The 17,560-nt window shown below is 38.7% G+C and overlaps 2 long non-coding RNA genes across 2 annotated transcripts in view; one reads left to right on the top strand and one right to left on the bottom strand.

Annotated features, from left to right (window-relative positions):
- LOC129630394 (uncharacterized) overlaps nucleotides 1-17,560 on the top strand; it is a 200,244-nt gene that overhangs the window by 170,126 nt on the left and 12,558 nt on the right. The window lies entirely within an intron of this gene.
- LOC129630391 (uncharacterized) overlaps nucleotides 16,264-17,560 on the bottom strand; it is a 199,084-nt gene continuing 197,787 nt past the window's right edge. The window contains exon 4 of the long non-coding RNA XR_008703668.1: nucleotides 16,264-16,973. This is a non-coding gene — a long non-coding RNA (uncharacterized LOC129630391). The remainder of the gene's footprint in view (nucleotides 16,974-17,560) is intronic.

Here is a 17,560-nt window from a genome sequence, read left to right as displayed (position 1 = left end):
CATATTTCTTACAAGCTGGCTATTATCTTTTGAGACATTCATTTGCTTATTTTATAGCACTTTCAAAAAGTTTGATTAAACTGATACATTTTTTAGCATAGATATACAGTTTTAGATATAGTTTATTGTTTTGTTCAGTTTTCTGAAAGAGATTATTTTTTTCTCCAAAACTAGTTCTTTACACAGATGCTTAAACCTCACTCAGATATTTCTGCTCACCCTTCACTTTGAGAATATTTGTTTTCCAGTGCTGTGTTCTATGAATTGATTCTTGTCTTCATATCTTAAATTTATTAACAAGGACACAAACACTATCAATTTTTGTTATTCTTATGGTGAAAAATTCATCTTCATCTATCTTCAAGCCTAAACATCTAGTAATTTTGAGTAGAATTATTAACAAGCATAATTCTTTTCTTGTACAAGAATGATTTAAGTCAAAAGTAACAGCAGATCTTAACTATACTGGGAAAGAAAGAAATATAAAAGATTGGGAAAGAAGAGTTATTATAAATGTACATAGGTGTCTAGAAATGGTCCCTAATTTCCCATTTACTCAAAGGTACACGAATCCAACTAATGTGTAAAAAAAAATCTCCTTATTATTGGCAGGAAAATTAAGATATCTGACTGAATTAAGGTAAAGCCAAGCCAGAAGACAAGGATAGGTTAGGTCCAATATTGGCAATAATGAGAATTCGTTTAAAATGGAGCCAGCAAAACCTATAGCATAAAGCATACATAAACCACGGAAACTATGGTGTATAGAGGCTGTTGATGCCCATCTAAGTCCCCTTTACCAGGCTAATGTACCTGTATTCAGCTGTGAATATTGTTTACTCATGACTCACAGCTGTCCCTTTTGCCAAAGAATTGACCTGGTCTTGAAATGTTAAGCAACCCTCATCACCCCTTCTCAGCAATTCACCTAATATGAGATAAAAAGGTTGCCCCTATCCTCAACTTCTCACCTCACCAGCTTCAAAGCTGGGTAAGTTCTGTGATATAATTCAGCTCCAGAGTCCCCTTTGGGATCAGGATAAAGCTAGTCTCACATTCTCTACATATATATATATATATATATATTTTTTTTTTTTTTTTTTTTTTTCCCTTGTCTGCTTCCCTTCCCTTCCCAGTAAACCACTTGAGTAAGAATCCCCACCTCAGCCTAAGGCTCTTTGTCTGGAAACCTAAACTCTTGAAGTTCTGTAGTCTTAGCTTGAGTTGAGTGAGGAATGCACCAGTTAAAAGGAAATCTGAAATCTGGCTCATGGGGTTTCTAAGCAAATAGAAATCACCTATTTCCACACTCAGTGTTTTTCTCACATCATAAGGCTACTGGTGGCTTTGGTGCAGTAGTCCTGCCATGCTCTTCAGAGATCCCACCCCTGACTGTGAACACGGGGGTCCAGCCCTTGTGGACAACCAGCCTCTTGCTGCTGTCATGCCTGGGAATGATAACTCTGCAAATTGGCAAAAACTTACTTGCATTTTAGATTACATGACTCTTGCAGTTTGCAAGGCTTTACATTTCAGTGACTTGATGTGTTCTACCTCAGAGTCCTCAGTTATGAAGTAGTGATTATCTGTCCTGCCCTCACTAGACGGTTCCTCCAGGCTTGTTTGCTAACCTTTACTCTGTAGGACTCACTGCCAAGGGTGTGTTCTCATGGTTCCCACCCCACGGGAGAGAACACAGACAAAGGCTTACATGAACTTGGTAAGTTCCACGGACTTCTGTTAAGGAATCCAGAAAGATAATATTGGCAAATAACTCTCTGTTCTACACCGGTTATAAATGCTGTAAGGTGCAGGCCAAAAGAAGATACTGTATGAAATTGAAAGCTAGGCATAAGGTTGCCAAATTTAGCTGATTAAAATATCCAGGTAAATTGAAATTTCAGGTAAACAATTTTTTTCAGTATATCCATATATTACTGGAGACACATTTTACTAGAAAATATTAATTGTTTATTTGAAATTCAGACTTAACTAGGAGTCCTATATTTTCTCTGATAACTCAATCCAGGGGTACACCTAGAAGAAGGCGTATTGTGACTAGGAGCTACTCTTCTACACAACCGATCTGTCACAGATAGACGGCAGACAGTAGTTTTCCAAGGGAGGCCAGCTCAGCTCCCCAGGCCTCTGAATGTGTCCATGTGACTATCTTACCTGAGACAACCCAGGCTTGATCTCTTTGCTAAAGGATGCCATGCCAAGTCTTCAGCACTCCACTTGGCTAGAGGTGCAAGATACAACACTTTACAGAATTTCCCTGTCATTCACGGCAGTCTGGGGAGTGACTCAGCAGCATCTCATCAGCCTTACCCATCAGAGCCTCTCTCTAAATGTCTTCACACAGAGCTTCCTGCTCAAGCTCAATGGGGATACTGCAGGTCCTTCCCCCCAATCATGGATGTGAATGGAAAGAATGAGATCCATTATCTTTGGATTTCATGCTTATTTTTGTTATTTTTCCCAACTTGCCCTCCATTGAAAGTATGACGTCCTTCCTGCCTACCTTGTAGACTGCACCAAACTAATTGGCCACATCACCAAGTTCAGCTTAAGTTCAGATCCTGGTAAAAATGATGACTCAGATTTGATTGTATATGCTTTCATTTCACTAGTGGAAAATAAGCACAAATACACACATAAATTCATAGATTTCTGTGAGTGACTTAGGCTTCTGTTGCCTGACTCCTTTGATGGTAAGGTACACCCAACGTGTGTCAGTCTTTGCATCTCAGCAACCTATGCAAGGGCTTCCCAGGTGGCACTAGTGGTAAAAAAAAAAAAAAAAAAAAAACCTGCCTGGCAATGCAGGAGACATAAGAGACCTGGCTTCAATCCCTAGGTCGGGAAGATCCCCTGGAAGGAATAATGGCAACCCCCTTCAGTATTCTTGCCTGAAGAGTCCCATGGACAGAGGAGCCTGGTGGGCTACACTCCACAGGGTCGCAGAGTCAGACACAACTGAAGCAACTTAGCACACACGCACGCAACCTATGCAAGCTGACCTTCCATCACCCAGAGCCTGCTTTCCAAGTGAGCATGGTGCAGGTCACCCACCTTCACCAACCTGAGACTGACTCCAACCTCCCCACAGCGATCAAGGAGGATGAGAACACATCTCCAACACCGAGTTACAAGACATGGAGCAAGAAAGAGTCCTCATGTACTCATTTGATGAAATTACATGTGATATCTATAAACTAAGAAATAATGGACATATAGATTTTGTAAATAGTATCTTTAGACCTTGTTTGAAAATGACATGTATGCCAATAGGAAAATAGGTCCATTGTAAAAACAGACAATTCATAGAAAAAAATACAAAATTGATTCAATACATAACTTTAGCAGTAACTAACAGATTGAAAATTGAAATGCACACATTAAGAAACATTTTCATCCATTAGATTTTTAAAAATTGGTAAGACAGATAACATCCAGAATTGACAATGAGAAGGAAAAAGAGGCACTTTTATAAAGTACTGATGAAGAAAGTGTAAAATGATAACACTCATTTAAACATCACCCTTTTTTAAATGTTAATATCTGTCAATTTAGCAATTCCACTTTGTGTATATACCTTAGGGAAACTTTTGCACACATACAGAGAGGAATGAAAAGGAACAATAATGCATGGAATAATGAAAGGTTGTAAAAAACCTACATCCACAAAATATAATAAATATATCAACATTATAGAATACTAGGTAGTAATTTTAAATTCTATGTCCATATATAAAGATATCTAAAATGTACTGATAAATGAAAAGAATAATTTTCAGAAAAATGAGGACTTGATTCTATTTATGTAAAAAGTAAGCATAATCAGGACTTCCTTGGTGTTCCAGTGGTTAAGAATCTGCCTGCCAATGCAGGGGACATGGGTTCCCTCCCTGGTCCAGGAAGATCCCACAAGCCACATTACAACTAAGCCCACGAGCCACAACTACTGAGCCTGTGCTCTAGAGCCTGTGTGCCAGAACCACTGATGTCTGTACTCCACAATAAGAGAAGCCACCTCAATGAAAAGCCCGTCACTGCAATGAAGAGTAGCCTCCATTCACCACAACTAGAAAAAGCCCAAGCACAGCAACGAAGACCCTACTCAGGCAAAAATAAAAAAATTTTTTAAGTAAGCAAAATCAAAATATACCTAGAAAGTAGAAAAAGATTCAAATAGGTAAAGACCAACTAACACTAATAATATTTTAAAGGAGTACAATTTGGAGAGGTGGGAAGAGAAAGTTTCCACTCTTTGAGGTTTTAAAATAACCATGGATTCACTTGTTGTGTAATTATAAATGTACATAGACATATATATGATGGAATAAGAACCACCAGTTTTTCTTCCATTTTACAGGTGGCATCTGTGTACCTTCTCCTTAGATCAAGGATCTGTCCACTGAGCTGGACTGACTAATAGAACATGGCAGCACTGATGCTGAAATAGTTTCCAGGCCCAGGTCTTAACAGAGTGGCTTCCACTTCTCCCTTGGAACACTCACTCTCAGGCTGTTCCTATGGGAAACTAAACCAGCATGCCATGAGAAGGTGAAGTCATGGGGAGTCAATAGTCCCCAGACAACAGTCAAGAGCTACAGGCCATGCATATCAGCCATCTAGGACATTCAGCCTAGCTGAGCCTTCAACATATGACTACAATAGTACTAAAACCTGCAAGCAGGGACTGCCCAGCTGAGCCCAGTCAACACAGGGAGTTGTGAGCGATATTCATAAATTGCTGTTTTAAGTCACTAAATTGTTGTTTTAGTCTTTTTGGAATGATTCATTACATGACAATAGAGAGAAAGAATAATATAAACAATATGCTTTAAAACACTCAGCAATATACATATAAGATTTCAAATAATGAAGATTATGAATTATCAAATCCATGAATCTGGAGAAAGTTAATAAACAAGTCAAAGTTTATCCTCACTGCCTGGTACAGTCTTTGACATGTACCAAATGTTTCATTATTATGGTAAAATACAGACACAGGAGAGCTATACAGACAAGGAAAGGTTAAGAGACGGGGAGGGTATCTAACCTTAGTGAAAGCGAAAATTATATCTTCTCCAGGATTCTTCAAATTCCCTTCAGCAATTCAGAAATTACACATTCTGCTTTATTTCACACTTGTGTTTTATTGTAATCATCTATTTGTAATCAGCCATTTATATATAGTTAACACTTCACCTAACAAAAGAAAGGAAAATATAAACAAGCATGTTTTGCCCCAATGCCTTTGATTTATCAGAAAATGTTTGTGCCGTGTGTTTTAGTCCTATCTGACTCTTTTGCGACCCTATGAACTGCAGCCTGCCAGGCTCCTCTTTCCATGGAATTCTGTAGGCAAGAATACTGGAATGGGTTGTCATTTTGTTCTCCAAGGGATCTTCCTGGATCAGGGATTGAACCTGTGTCTCCTGCATTGGCAGCAGATTCTTTACTACTAAGCCACCAGAGAAGCCCCCAGAAAAGTTTACATGCATAGTTTTACATAAACATAATTTTTTCCAATAAAGTTATGAAAATATTTTATGAGTAACCTAGAATAGGACTTGCTTGAAGGTGTGCATTTAAAGCACAACTCCTCCTTGTAGAAGACCATATAATAATTGTCATATTATGGGACTAACCAATATTATTGTCTTCTTCAAATGGAGGGAAGGTTACCTCCTAAAGAGTTGAGGCTCACCAAAAATATTTTGCAGCCATGAAATTAAAAGACACTTACTCCTTGGAAGGAAAGTTATGACCAACCTAGATAGCATATTCAAAAGCAGAGATATTACTTTGTCAACAAATGTCCGTCTAGTCAAGGCTATGGTTTTTCCAGTAGTCAATTATGGATGCGAGAGTTGGACTATAAAGAAAGCTGAGCACTGAACAATTGATGCTTTTGAACTGTGGTGTTGGAGAAGGCTCTTGAGAGTCCCTTGGACTGCAAGGAGATCCAACCAGTCCATTCTGAAGGAGATCAGCCCTGGGTGTTCTTTGGAAGGAATGATGCTAAAGCTGAAACTCCAATACTTTGGCCACCTCATGCGAAGATCTGACTCATTAGAAAAGACTCTGATGGTGGGAAAGATTGAAGGCAGGAGGAGAAGGGGATGACAAAGGATGAGATGGTTGGATGGCATCACCGACTCAATGAACATGGGTCTGGGGAGACTCCGGGAGTTGGTGATGAACAAAGGTCTGGGGTGCTGCTGTTCATGGGGTCACAAAGAGTCTGACACGACTGAGCGACTGAACTGAACTGAAAAAATTTTTGAGTTCAGAGTTCTGAGTATAATAATATTCTTATCCTGAATAAGTGCAAATATGTACATTGTATTTGAAGGTTATCATTGCTGAAAATAATGCATTGTTTGTTATTTTTAAAAATGGTGAAATTGGGAGGAGGATACTATAAGGTAATACTGAGGAAAATGAAGAGTTGCACATGAAGGGCATGAACTTACAGTTACTGGAATGGCCTATAGTTTGATGCATAAACCTTAGGGCCACAGATGAAATAATTTTTGATAGTATACTTCATAATATCAGCACTAAGGTAGATTGTCATCAGTCCACAAGGAGAATGTCACACACATCTGAAAGAAAGCCAAGAGACCGCTGCTCCTAGTTACACATACAGAGCAACTGGTCTCAGAGTAACCCTCATATCAACGACAGCCATAGTCACTGAATAAAATGAAACAAAAACAAAGCGGAAAACAAGCAATGAAAATCACAGAGTTTTATGGCATTACCAAGCAATCAAGGCATCAGAATTTGAGGAGGCCACAATCTCTGGGAAAAAGTAAAATCACTGAAGTGAACTGATATTTTCTCTTCATTTTCCTCGCAGTATTAAATATTTATTTGTTCTTAATTCACATGCATTAAGAGAAGAATCCAAAATTTAAGTGGCATCTAAGAAACCGAGAGTTAATCAGAGCCTTCAGGAATCTCACAATAGTGGGAAAGAATCATTGTAATTTGGGCTACAGAAGTAGCCAGGACTTGTGGGGTCAAGACCCTAGGGAAAAATGGAAACAATGGAGGACAGAGAATATTCTGAGCTGAATTTTCACTTCAGATTTGTAGATTCATGGGATCAGAAACTGAGATTAGCAGAGTGGAAGCAAAAAGGCTAAAAATCTAGGCAGAGCTTCTAGCAACCTCATATTGCTGGGGAAACACAAATTAAAGTCTGGGCTTCCAGAAGAAGAGGTATTGATTAAGATGCCCTGCTTTCAGTTGAGACTAAAAAAAAAAATTTTTGTGTGTGATACTAGTGGGGATGTAAATTTCTCCCAATGACCTTGAAGAATAGGAATGGGTATTTTTGGTACAGGGAGATTCTGCCTTACAAAGTCACTCAGGAATCCAGGCTGCCAGTGGCGATACTGTCTTCAGAATGTGGCTTCTGGGAATTCCCTGGCCATCCAGTGGTCAGGACCCCACACTTCCACAGCAAGGGGCACAGGTTCGATCCCTGGTCAAGAAAATAAGATCCCGCATGCTGTGTGGCGTGGCCAAAAAATTAAAATCAATTGCTTTACAAAAATGTGGCTTACAAGTGAAATTCATCTCTCACTCCACTGAAGACTGGGAGATAGAGATCATAGAGGGAGAACAGAAGCTTTGATGGGCTAGTACATGTAAGTGGTCAGTATCACTTCCAACCACGTTCCATTGACAGAACTCCTTCATATGGCCATCTTTAACTGCAAGGGGAATTTAGCTTTGAACTCAAGAGGCAGGTAAATGAATTTGATGACCAGCCGGCCAGTCTCTGCCATGGCCCGTTTCTCATCATGTGTTGTTCAGTCACTCAGTCATGTCTGACTCATTGGGACCCCATGGACTGCAGCATGCCAGGCTTCCCTCTCCATCACCATCTCCCGGAGCTTGCTCAAACTCATGTCCATTGAGTCGGTGATGCATTCCAACCATCTCGTCCTCTGTCTTCCCCTTCTCCTCCTGCCTTCAATCATTACATGTGTAAATCTCATCATTCACACATATAAAAGGGCATTCCTTTGAATAATGCTAGACTTAAAAAAGGTATTTCACAACTTAATTTGATTTGACTACATACAAGTAAAATTTCTCTATGAACACCATTCTCTTAGAGCAAGGAGTTGCCATATACTTAACAACAATAACAACAAACCCGAAACTGTCCAAGCTCAAAATGTTATCTCCAAGCTTTTTGCTGACTTAACAGGAAAATGTAACAGAAACCCCTTTAGTTCTCAGTTTATGCGTACCAATGATAAATTTGTTACAAAAAGAAGGAAATTCTACAAGTTGAGAAACTAATGCTATAAGTAGCTATTAAAGATTGTAAACTGCTGGGTAGGATGGATATTTATAACCAGTAATGCACATTTTAAAACAGATATTCTCATGGCATTTTGGGCATTAACCCTTTTCAGAAGCTAAACAAATTGCTTTATGATTAATACCTAATTTGAACATGCCATGGTAAGAAATCCTAAGCAGTTGCTTTTGAGAGAAACTGTCATTTTCAGTCAATTTATTTTATTATGCTTTCAGAATTTACCCACTAGTGTTTAAGGATAAACAACCCTGAGGATGCAGTCCTAATCACTGTGTCTTTCACTAAGATTTTTCAGGGAGATTTGGATGTGCTTTCTGCACAGGTATTAACTTACCAAGTTTTATTTTCGCAATCAAGGAATTGCAAATAAGCAAAAGGAGAGGTCACGATTAAGCAGAAAATGTACTGATTCCTGTGTCCTCCACTTATCATGGAATCTACATTATAAATTTCATCATGGTAGATGGAAACTTTTTCTTTGGTAACAGCTCACCTGGTCTTTGGTTGGGTTTAAACGAGAATTGGATACGATTCATCCATTTTATCAGTCCTTGATTCTATTTTAGACATTTGTAAAATACCTTGCCCTCTAATTTATATAGTTTGTTCAACTAATGTTGAGAGATCAGTCAAATAAGGAGGTAAAGCTCTCAGCTAACATTTGTTAACTTGGCTAACATCTGATAAGCATTTTCTCCTTGTTCATTATATATATATTGTCTTATTTTATGCCTCTAATTGATCACACCTCCCATGTAAGATGGATATTATAGGGACTGACATTTAAGTGTTTTGATATCAGTGTGACTTAATTAGCACCTTTCCTTCTGACTGGACCATGCCTTTCTAGTCATTAAATATTTGAAGTATTACCATCTCTAGGAATTGCTATCCCATTTTATAGAACTAAGCATTTTAAGAGAAAAGCAGATTTCAGGGCAACCAATGATAATGGTTGACATGCACATCTGGTAAAATATGGAACAGAGACAGATATATCAAAATCCAGAAACAGAGCCTTTATAACATGTTATATTGAATACCCTTGTAAAATAAATTGAAATCTGTACTTAGGCTCAGTAGATCAGTCACCTCTGAGTCTTTGTGACCTTATGGGCTGTAGCCTGCCAGGCTCCTCTGTCCTTGGGATTTTCCAGGCAAAAATGCTGGAATGGGTTGCCATTTTCTACTCCAAATCTATACTTGTTCAAAAACTTATTTTTGTATGACATTTATTAAATCATAACTTTATAAAATTTGAGTAATATGAGGAAAACATATCCATGCACTAAAAAATGTATTTAATTATCAGAATGAGAAACAAAAATTATCATAGTGTAGTATATTCACTGTTATACAGTGCAGTGTGTCTGACATTATAAGCAGATTAGCACAACATAAACCCCAACCAAATAGTGAAATCCTGAACACAGCAAGGCATTGGGTTGACCAAAAAAGTTTGTTCATGTTTTTCTCTAAGATGTTACATAAAAACCTGAATGCACTTTTTGGTGTGTGTGTGTGTCTGTGTGTACTTGACATTACAAAAAGGTATTGGAGCATTAAGGTACCAAGGGGGAGTTTCTTTTTGTCTTCTCTTTCTTTACTTTCATTTTACTCAACACACACACACACACACGCACACACACACACACACACACACACACACGCACACACAAAACCTTTAAAGCATACAAAATCTTTTTCTCTATCACATAACAATTATGAGATAACTTTAAATAAATCCATCATATTTCGCTTTGTTTTGTTATCCTTGGACTAACTTGAGTACTTATAATTATAATAAAAGTTGAGCAATCAACAGAACTTATTCATATTTACAAAAATACATGTCATCTGGCTCTGTCTGGAGGGAATCTATACCCTAGTTCAATCTTAATTCCTTATAACATATCCATAAATCTCCAAACAGCTAATCAGGAAAATATTAATGAAATGAGCACATGCTTTATTTATAAGTCTTGGCTTACTAGGCCCTTATTACATTGCCAGAGAGAAGGAATATTAAAATAAATGATATCTGTGTTCAGCACTGAAAATAAATCAAAAGAGTCACAATGTCACTTATAATAGATTCCAGTCAAGTGTCACTTTGTTGCCTTAAACTGAATTAACATTTTCAACAATTCTAGAATACTTTCAGATAACTATAAATGACTAAATGGAATAATTAAAAACCCTAAATATATGAAGTACTGAAAGATAATGCTTTATATTGTATACATAAAACAATATCCTTACTATGTTTTAGATTATTCAGAATTACATATTAGGGATTTACACACTGAACCATAAGTTTAAAATTGACTAAACCATGTGCTTTATATTTATAAAAATCAGCAATATAACTTGTGCTGTGCTTACTCTCTCAGTCGTATCTGACTCTTTCCAAACCCGTTGATTGTAGCCCGCCAGGATCCTCTGTCCATGGAATTCCTAGGCAAGAATACTGGAGTGGATTGCCACTCCCTTCTCCGGGGGAATCTTCCCACCCAGAGACTGAACCTGTGTCTCCTGTATTACAGGCAGATCCTTTACTGTCTGAGGCACTGGGGAAGCCCATAACATATGGAAGTGCTTTATAAAAACATAATCGATTTCTTTTTTACCTTGTTTGTTAGGGTGAACTATTTGACTTAAACAAAAAATAATTGCTTGCTGGAAGCAGAATCCTTCACAGATCCATAAAGGAACAAGTGACTGTTCAGCCAGCATCGCCACCAGGAGGCGACATTCTCATTGGACATAACTGTGAGCCACATGTGCCTTTGGGTGAAATAATTTTCAAAATCTACTATTTAAGCAAATAGTATGTCATCTCTTGGAGAAAGCAATGGCAACCCACTCCAGTACTCTTGCCTGGAAAATCCCATGGACGGAGGAGCCTAAAAGGCTGCAGTCCATGAGGTCTCTAAGAGTCGGACATGACTGAGCGACTTCACTTTCACTTTTCACTTTCATGCATTGGAGAAGGAAATGGCAACCCACTCCAGTGTTCTTGCCTGGAGAATCCCAGGGACGGGGGAGCCTGGTGGGCTGCCGTCTATGGGGTCACACAGAGTTGGACACAACTGAAGCGACTTAGCAGTAGCAGCAGCATGTCATCTCTAATTTCTAGCCTACTATTCTTCCTTATCCTTTTCAAAAACTATTCATGACTTTTCAAATAGTGGCCTCTCTCTTATCTGTTGAGTGGTTGACTTTTTGTGAAACTTCTTTTTACTCCATTAGTCTTGCATTGACTACTCCTGCAGAAACCCCTTAGAGCCATATTTCCATTAGAGACATTTCAAAACCCTCTCTCTCCAGACACTCATGCCATTGAATAGACTGAACATATCTAATCTGTACATATATCCAGCTGTTTAGATTGTGTTAATTCATACATATGGCAGCAGCCAAAATTTAACAGAACGTGCATTTAGAATTGTGTTCAAAACAAATGATGGCCTGAAACAGGAGTGGCAAGTTGAATTTGCCATGAATTTATACTGTGTCTCACAAATGACCCGCCACAGAATTACACTCTCATCAAGAATGACCAGTTAATTAACCTTTGTATAATTCAAAGTCATTCCCTCATTACTGCAGGCAAGCAAAGTCATCACAAGGATACCATACTCCTTTCTCAGTACAAGGAAATTGTCACCTTTATTCATCAGAATTTCTGTCTTTGGCTCTCAATGCTAAATAGCTCTCAATGCTAACACCTGCTTTGCCTTTATGCTATATAACATTAAACATTACTGACAATTTAAAATACAGCAGGTATCAACAATATCAGAACTATAACCAGTTTTCTAAGAATTTACTTTCCTATCTTTGTAAAAATCATTTACAAAAATGTCATTGCAACATTTATAATTTCATAAATACATTCTGCATTTAATTAACTAAAATTTCAGGTTTGGGGACCCATTAAAAACATTTCGTCTTTCCAGTCCTCTAAAAAGAGATGGATAACTTCTCTGAAAGTTTTCCCTATTGATTTCTACTATATAACTGTTGCCTTCAAAATGTCCATTCCCAGCTTAAGCTTTTCTCCTGAGGTTTGCAACCTCTATTACTTATCAGCACATTCATTAGTTCTCAGTCTAAAACTCACCATCCCCCCACAGAACCTGCTCTGCTGCCATGCTCCCTGTCTTACTAAATAGTACTGCCATTTATCCCAGCTACTCTGGTAGGAAATCTAGGTGTTACCCTGGACATCACCTTCATTGTCATCTTTCACGTTTACTCAGCCACAACCTGCAAATTCTACCTCCTGCATATTTCCATCATCTGTCTACTTCTCTGTCCTCCAACCACCAACTTTTCTTGCCTGGGCATTTGGAAGAGCTTTAGAACTTATCTCTCTGCTCCATTACAATCTAACCTCAATTCTGCAGGCCAGTCTTAACTAAAACACAAAGTTGATGATTCTCTGCTGCTGCTGCTGCTGCTGCTGCTAAGTCACTTCAGTCATATCCGACTCTGTGCGACCCCATAGACGGCAGCCCACCAGGCTCCCCCGTCTCTCTTAAAAATCCCTTGATGATTTCCCATTTTCATTAGGATAAAACTCACATTTGTTAAATCCCCTCCATGAATTCTTCCCAATACAGTTTCCTCCCTCCGATACCGTAATGCTTACCATCCCTTCTCATGTATTAAACTTCTTTCAATTGATTTAAGAAATATAATTTCTTATCATCATACATTCATAATTTTTGCAATATTTGCCTGAAATTCACCCCATCAGTCCCTGGATAATACCAGTCCATCATTCACGTATCAGTATAAACACTACATAAGTCAGGAGACTTACTCTGACCTGTTAGATTAAATCATGTGCCTGACTGTCTTCCCACTGGTCCTTGTTTTTCCTCAATATTAACATTCTCTCTCGTATCCTCTCTTGTCTTTCCTACTTATCTCTTGTGAGCTTTTCAATTCATCAAGGTGTGGCTCCATCTGCCTTGTGTCACACAAGCCTCTATCACATGCCTAGGACTTTAAAGAAGACATTTCTAGCTTTAGATTCAGACTTTAGCCATACCAGAAACTGAAATATTTTTGAAAGCCAACTTAAATTCTGGGGAGAGGGAATTCAGCAGCCTGGATCCTGAGCCAGAGAGCTGATTTAGAATTTAGATCTGCCCCATACTAACAGTATGACCTTGGTCAAGTTACTTAAGCTTCTCTGTGCCTCAGTTTGCTCGTGTGTAATATGAAGATAATCATATTTACCTCATAGCTATATTAAGAAGGTTAAATGATAAAATATTTATACAGTGCTTACAAAGTGCCTGGCACTTAGAAAACCTACAGTAAATATTATTTTACTAGTATTTAAAGTGGGAAAATACAGAGTCAGATTGTTTGTGTTCAAATTCATTCTTTGATACACTCTTGTCATCTTGATCAGCTGACTCAACTTTCAGAACGTCAGAGTCCTCTTCTCCATAAAAGTGGGTGGTCAAAAAGTGCATAGTAAAAGTAAATCAGTTAATGTTAATGATAGGCTATCTTAGACAGTTGAACTGGGAGAGAGAAAAGTTCTTGCTTAAGTTGAAATTTGGTTCACTTAGAGCTGCAGCATTTGTAAATTTGAAATATAAACTTCAGTTTCTCTAACATCAGTTAAAAACCTTATCCCTTATTGTAATTAAAAATAGATGAACATATAATGCACATTAGGTACAAATGCCCAGGAGTAACAAATTCAACTGAAATAAAATTGAATAGTAACTTGAATGAAAAGTAGTTCCTGTGACCTGGTCCATCTGGAAAAAAAAAAAAATGCAAGTTCTTTTTTTCCATGGAGTAAAAGTAAAATATTTATTCTCTTGTTATTTTAAATTGCCTCTCAGGACTGTTGAAAGATATAACTCTGGATGTGATTTTATAGATTCTCTCCTTATGTATGTTCTTTTAAACATCAGTTCAGTTCAGCTACTCGGTCGTGTCCGACTCTTCGCGACCCCATGAATTGCAGCACTCCAGGCCTCCCTGTCCATCACCAACTCCCGGAGTTCACTCAAACTCACGTCCATCAAGTCGGTGATGCCATCCAGCCATCTCATCCTCTGTCATCCCCTTCTCCTCCTGCCCACAATCCCTCCCAGCATCAGGGTCTTTTCCAATGAGTCAACTCTTCGCATCAGGTGGCCAAAGTGCTGGAGTTTCAGCTTTAGCATCATTCCCTCCAAAGAACACCCAGGACTGATCTCCTCTAGAATGGACTGGTTGGATCTCCTTGCAGTCCAAGGGACTCTCAAGAGTCTTCTCCAACACCACAGTTCAAAAGCATCAATTCTTCAGTGCTCAGCTTTCTTCCAACTCTCACATCCATACATGACCACTGGAAAAACCATAGCCTTGACTAGACGGACCTTTGTTGGCAAAGTAATGTCTCTGCTTTTGAATATGCTGTCTAGGTTGGTCATAACATAGATTTTGTTAAATTAACTACATTAACTGAAAGATTAAATTTTTAACTATTACTACTCTTATCTTCCCTGGTCATGAAATGTTAATACCATGTTTCTCTGGTTCCATCATTCCACTGTGTAGCATTTACTGTGATAGAACTTGTCCTCTGGTACTCACAGCCTGGATTATTACATCATGCTGAACCAAATGAAGTTCGAACTAACACCAAATCATTATTATTAGCAACCTCATCCTGCCATTATATTTAAGTCATTTCCCTTTATTCCATGCTGAGTGGAATCATTACTCTAAATGTGAGATCCTAATACAAACATGTATTATCCAAATTGATCACAATATATACAAATAGCTTAGAAGTTAACAGTATCAGCCAGGCTACTTTTGCATATGGTTTTAAATGTGCTACTGAATGATGCAAATGGAAGAAGTAGATTATAATATATCGTTAGACAAGTAGCCAAAAATATTCTGAGCTGGACCAGAGGCAAAGCATCACAAATCAAGCAGACCCTTCACCTATGAACAAGAACATAGCTTTGTCTTTCACAGTAGTTTCTCAAAACAAAAATAATCCCTCTCCAGTGATTTACAGTGGGCAGTTTTCTGTTTTTCTGGCTGTATCACAACTTTTGAACATCCTTGCTATTTTGGAGGACTTCCACTTTTCTGGTTTGAGCTTCTCTAAGGCAATACTTTGGCCACCTCATGTGGAGAGTTGACTCATTGGAAAAGACTCTGATGCTGGGAGGGATTTGGGGCAGGAGGAGAAGGGGATGACAGAGGATGAGATGGCTGGATGGCATCACCGACTCAATGGACAAGAGTTTGGGTGAACTCCAGGAGTTGGTGATGGACAGGGAGGCCTGGCGTGCTGCAATTCATGGGGTTGCAAAGAGTCGGGCACGGCTGAGCGACTGAACTGAACTGAAGGCATAACCTACAAAACTTGGTTCCCTTTTCTTTGCTGCTCGGCTCAGGTGATGAGACTGGCGATCACAAATGCAAGACCTCACTTCAGAACTGAGCCACATGAAGAAGGAAAATGTACACAGAACTCACTTTGCTAAAGGGTGGTGGCAGAGGCAGCTGGCTCTGAGAGTGGCAGTGGTGGTGAGACTGCATTCCTGGCTCTGAAATCATTCCAGTAGAGGTGGCAGTGAGTTGGAGTTCCTGGCAGGGGGCATGTGGAGAGTGGGAGTGGCAGCAGTTTAGCCACAAGCCGGTTCTGTAGCATGGTTTTGGGCAGTGTTCCTGGAAGTTGAGTCTTGAGCCTGGTTATTTAGACTTATTTACCTTAGCATTCTATAGGCCATCCATTTAAAAAACAATAATAAATGCCTATTCTGCTTTATCAGTAAGAGTCAATTTCTGTGCTTTTAACAAGACTCCCTAAAGTTCTTTTAATAACTCCAAACGGATCAACTCTAGCCAGAATTGCAGCAAGAATGGGAGAAAAAGAATGGTGCAATTAAAATTTTAAATTATCATTTTCAAGTGCTGATAGTTGACAGGTACTGTGTTTAAGCCTGTCACATATCATCTCATTTAATCATCACAATAGCCTAATAAGGACAATATTATCCCCATGATGCAGAGCAGAAAGAGAGACAGAGATTAATTAACTTGCCCAGGGTCTCAGAGATATTGATTATCAGAGCCCTGGGACACTGTAGATCTAGGTCACCAGTATTCTTGCTTATGGCCAAATTGTTTCATATTGCTGATAGGTTTAAAGCAATGAGGCAATGAATCAGCACACTATTTGCATCAGCTATTGTTATCCACATGACTCGTATTTCCAGCTGGCTCTCAAAATTCCATGGGCAGAGAAGCCTGGTAGGCTGCAGTCCATGGGGTTGCTAAGAGTCAGGCACGACTGAGCGACTTTACTTTCACTTTTCACTTTCATGCATTGGAGAAGGAAATGGCAACCCACTCCAGTGTTCTTGCCTGGAGAATCCAAGGGACGGGGGAGCCTGGTGGGCTGCCGTCTATGGGGTCGCAAAGACTTGGACACGACTGATGCAACTTAGCAGCAGCAGCAGCAGCAGCTAATGAGCGCTGAAGTATTGGCAGACTCACTACCCTTTCTTGGCACTTCTCCCATGTTTATCTTCAGGTCTGAGGTTCTTCGAGTGTAAGCCCGGGATCTGCACTTTAACACATTAAACATCAACTTTCAACTTCACATAGATGAATAGGTTCATCATCCCTTAGATGTTAACATAAAATCAGACTAATCCTGGGTCTTTTCTTGTCAGTTCCTAGGAGTACTTACAGAATATAAACAATTTTTTATCTGAAAATTGATCTGCTTTAGAAAGAACCAACCAACTAGAAACAGAAGAACTTCTCAAAATCCAAGTTGAAAAAAATATTGAAAAATTCTATGGAAATTGACAAGGCAGATCCCAAACTTAAGTATATTTAACACTAGTAACCGTTTGTTATCCCTGGGAATATACGACTACAGAAGCAGTTCAACAGATTTAAAAAAAAAGATTTAACATTTTAAAAGTTAAATTATTTATAGAATATCAATAGTTCAAAAAAAAATCTCTGCAAAGAAATCTAAACTATGTATTGGTTTCTCCTATTTCCAAAAAGATCCACAGTATCTTTACAAGGGGTTACTTAAAAGGCACTTAAAGTCCAAACAAAACATTAAATAAACAAAACGGGACATGTGTATGGAGAGTATTTGAACAGACATATAACCTACACTCATGTCTAAGGATTTCT

This window comes from Bubalus kerabau, chromosome 16 (assembly GCF_029407905.1).
Source record: "Bubalus kerabau isolate K-KA32 ecotype Philippines breed swamp buffalo chromosome 16, PCC_UOA_SB_1v2, whole genome shotgun sequence".
Taxonomy (NCBI): Eukaryota; Metazoa; Chordata; class Mammalia; order Artiodactyla; family Bovidae; genus Bubalus; species Bubalus kerabau.
This window is presented reverse-complemented; position numbering and strand designations above follow the sequence as displayed.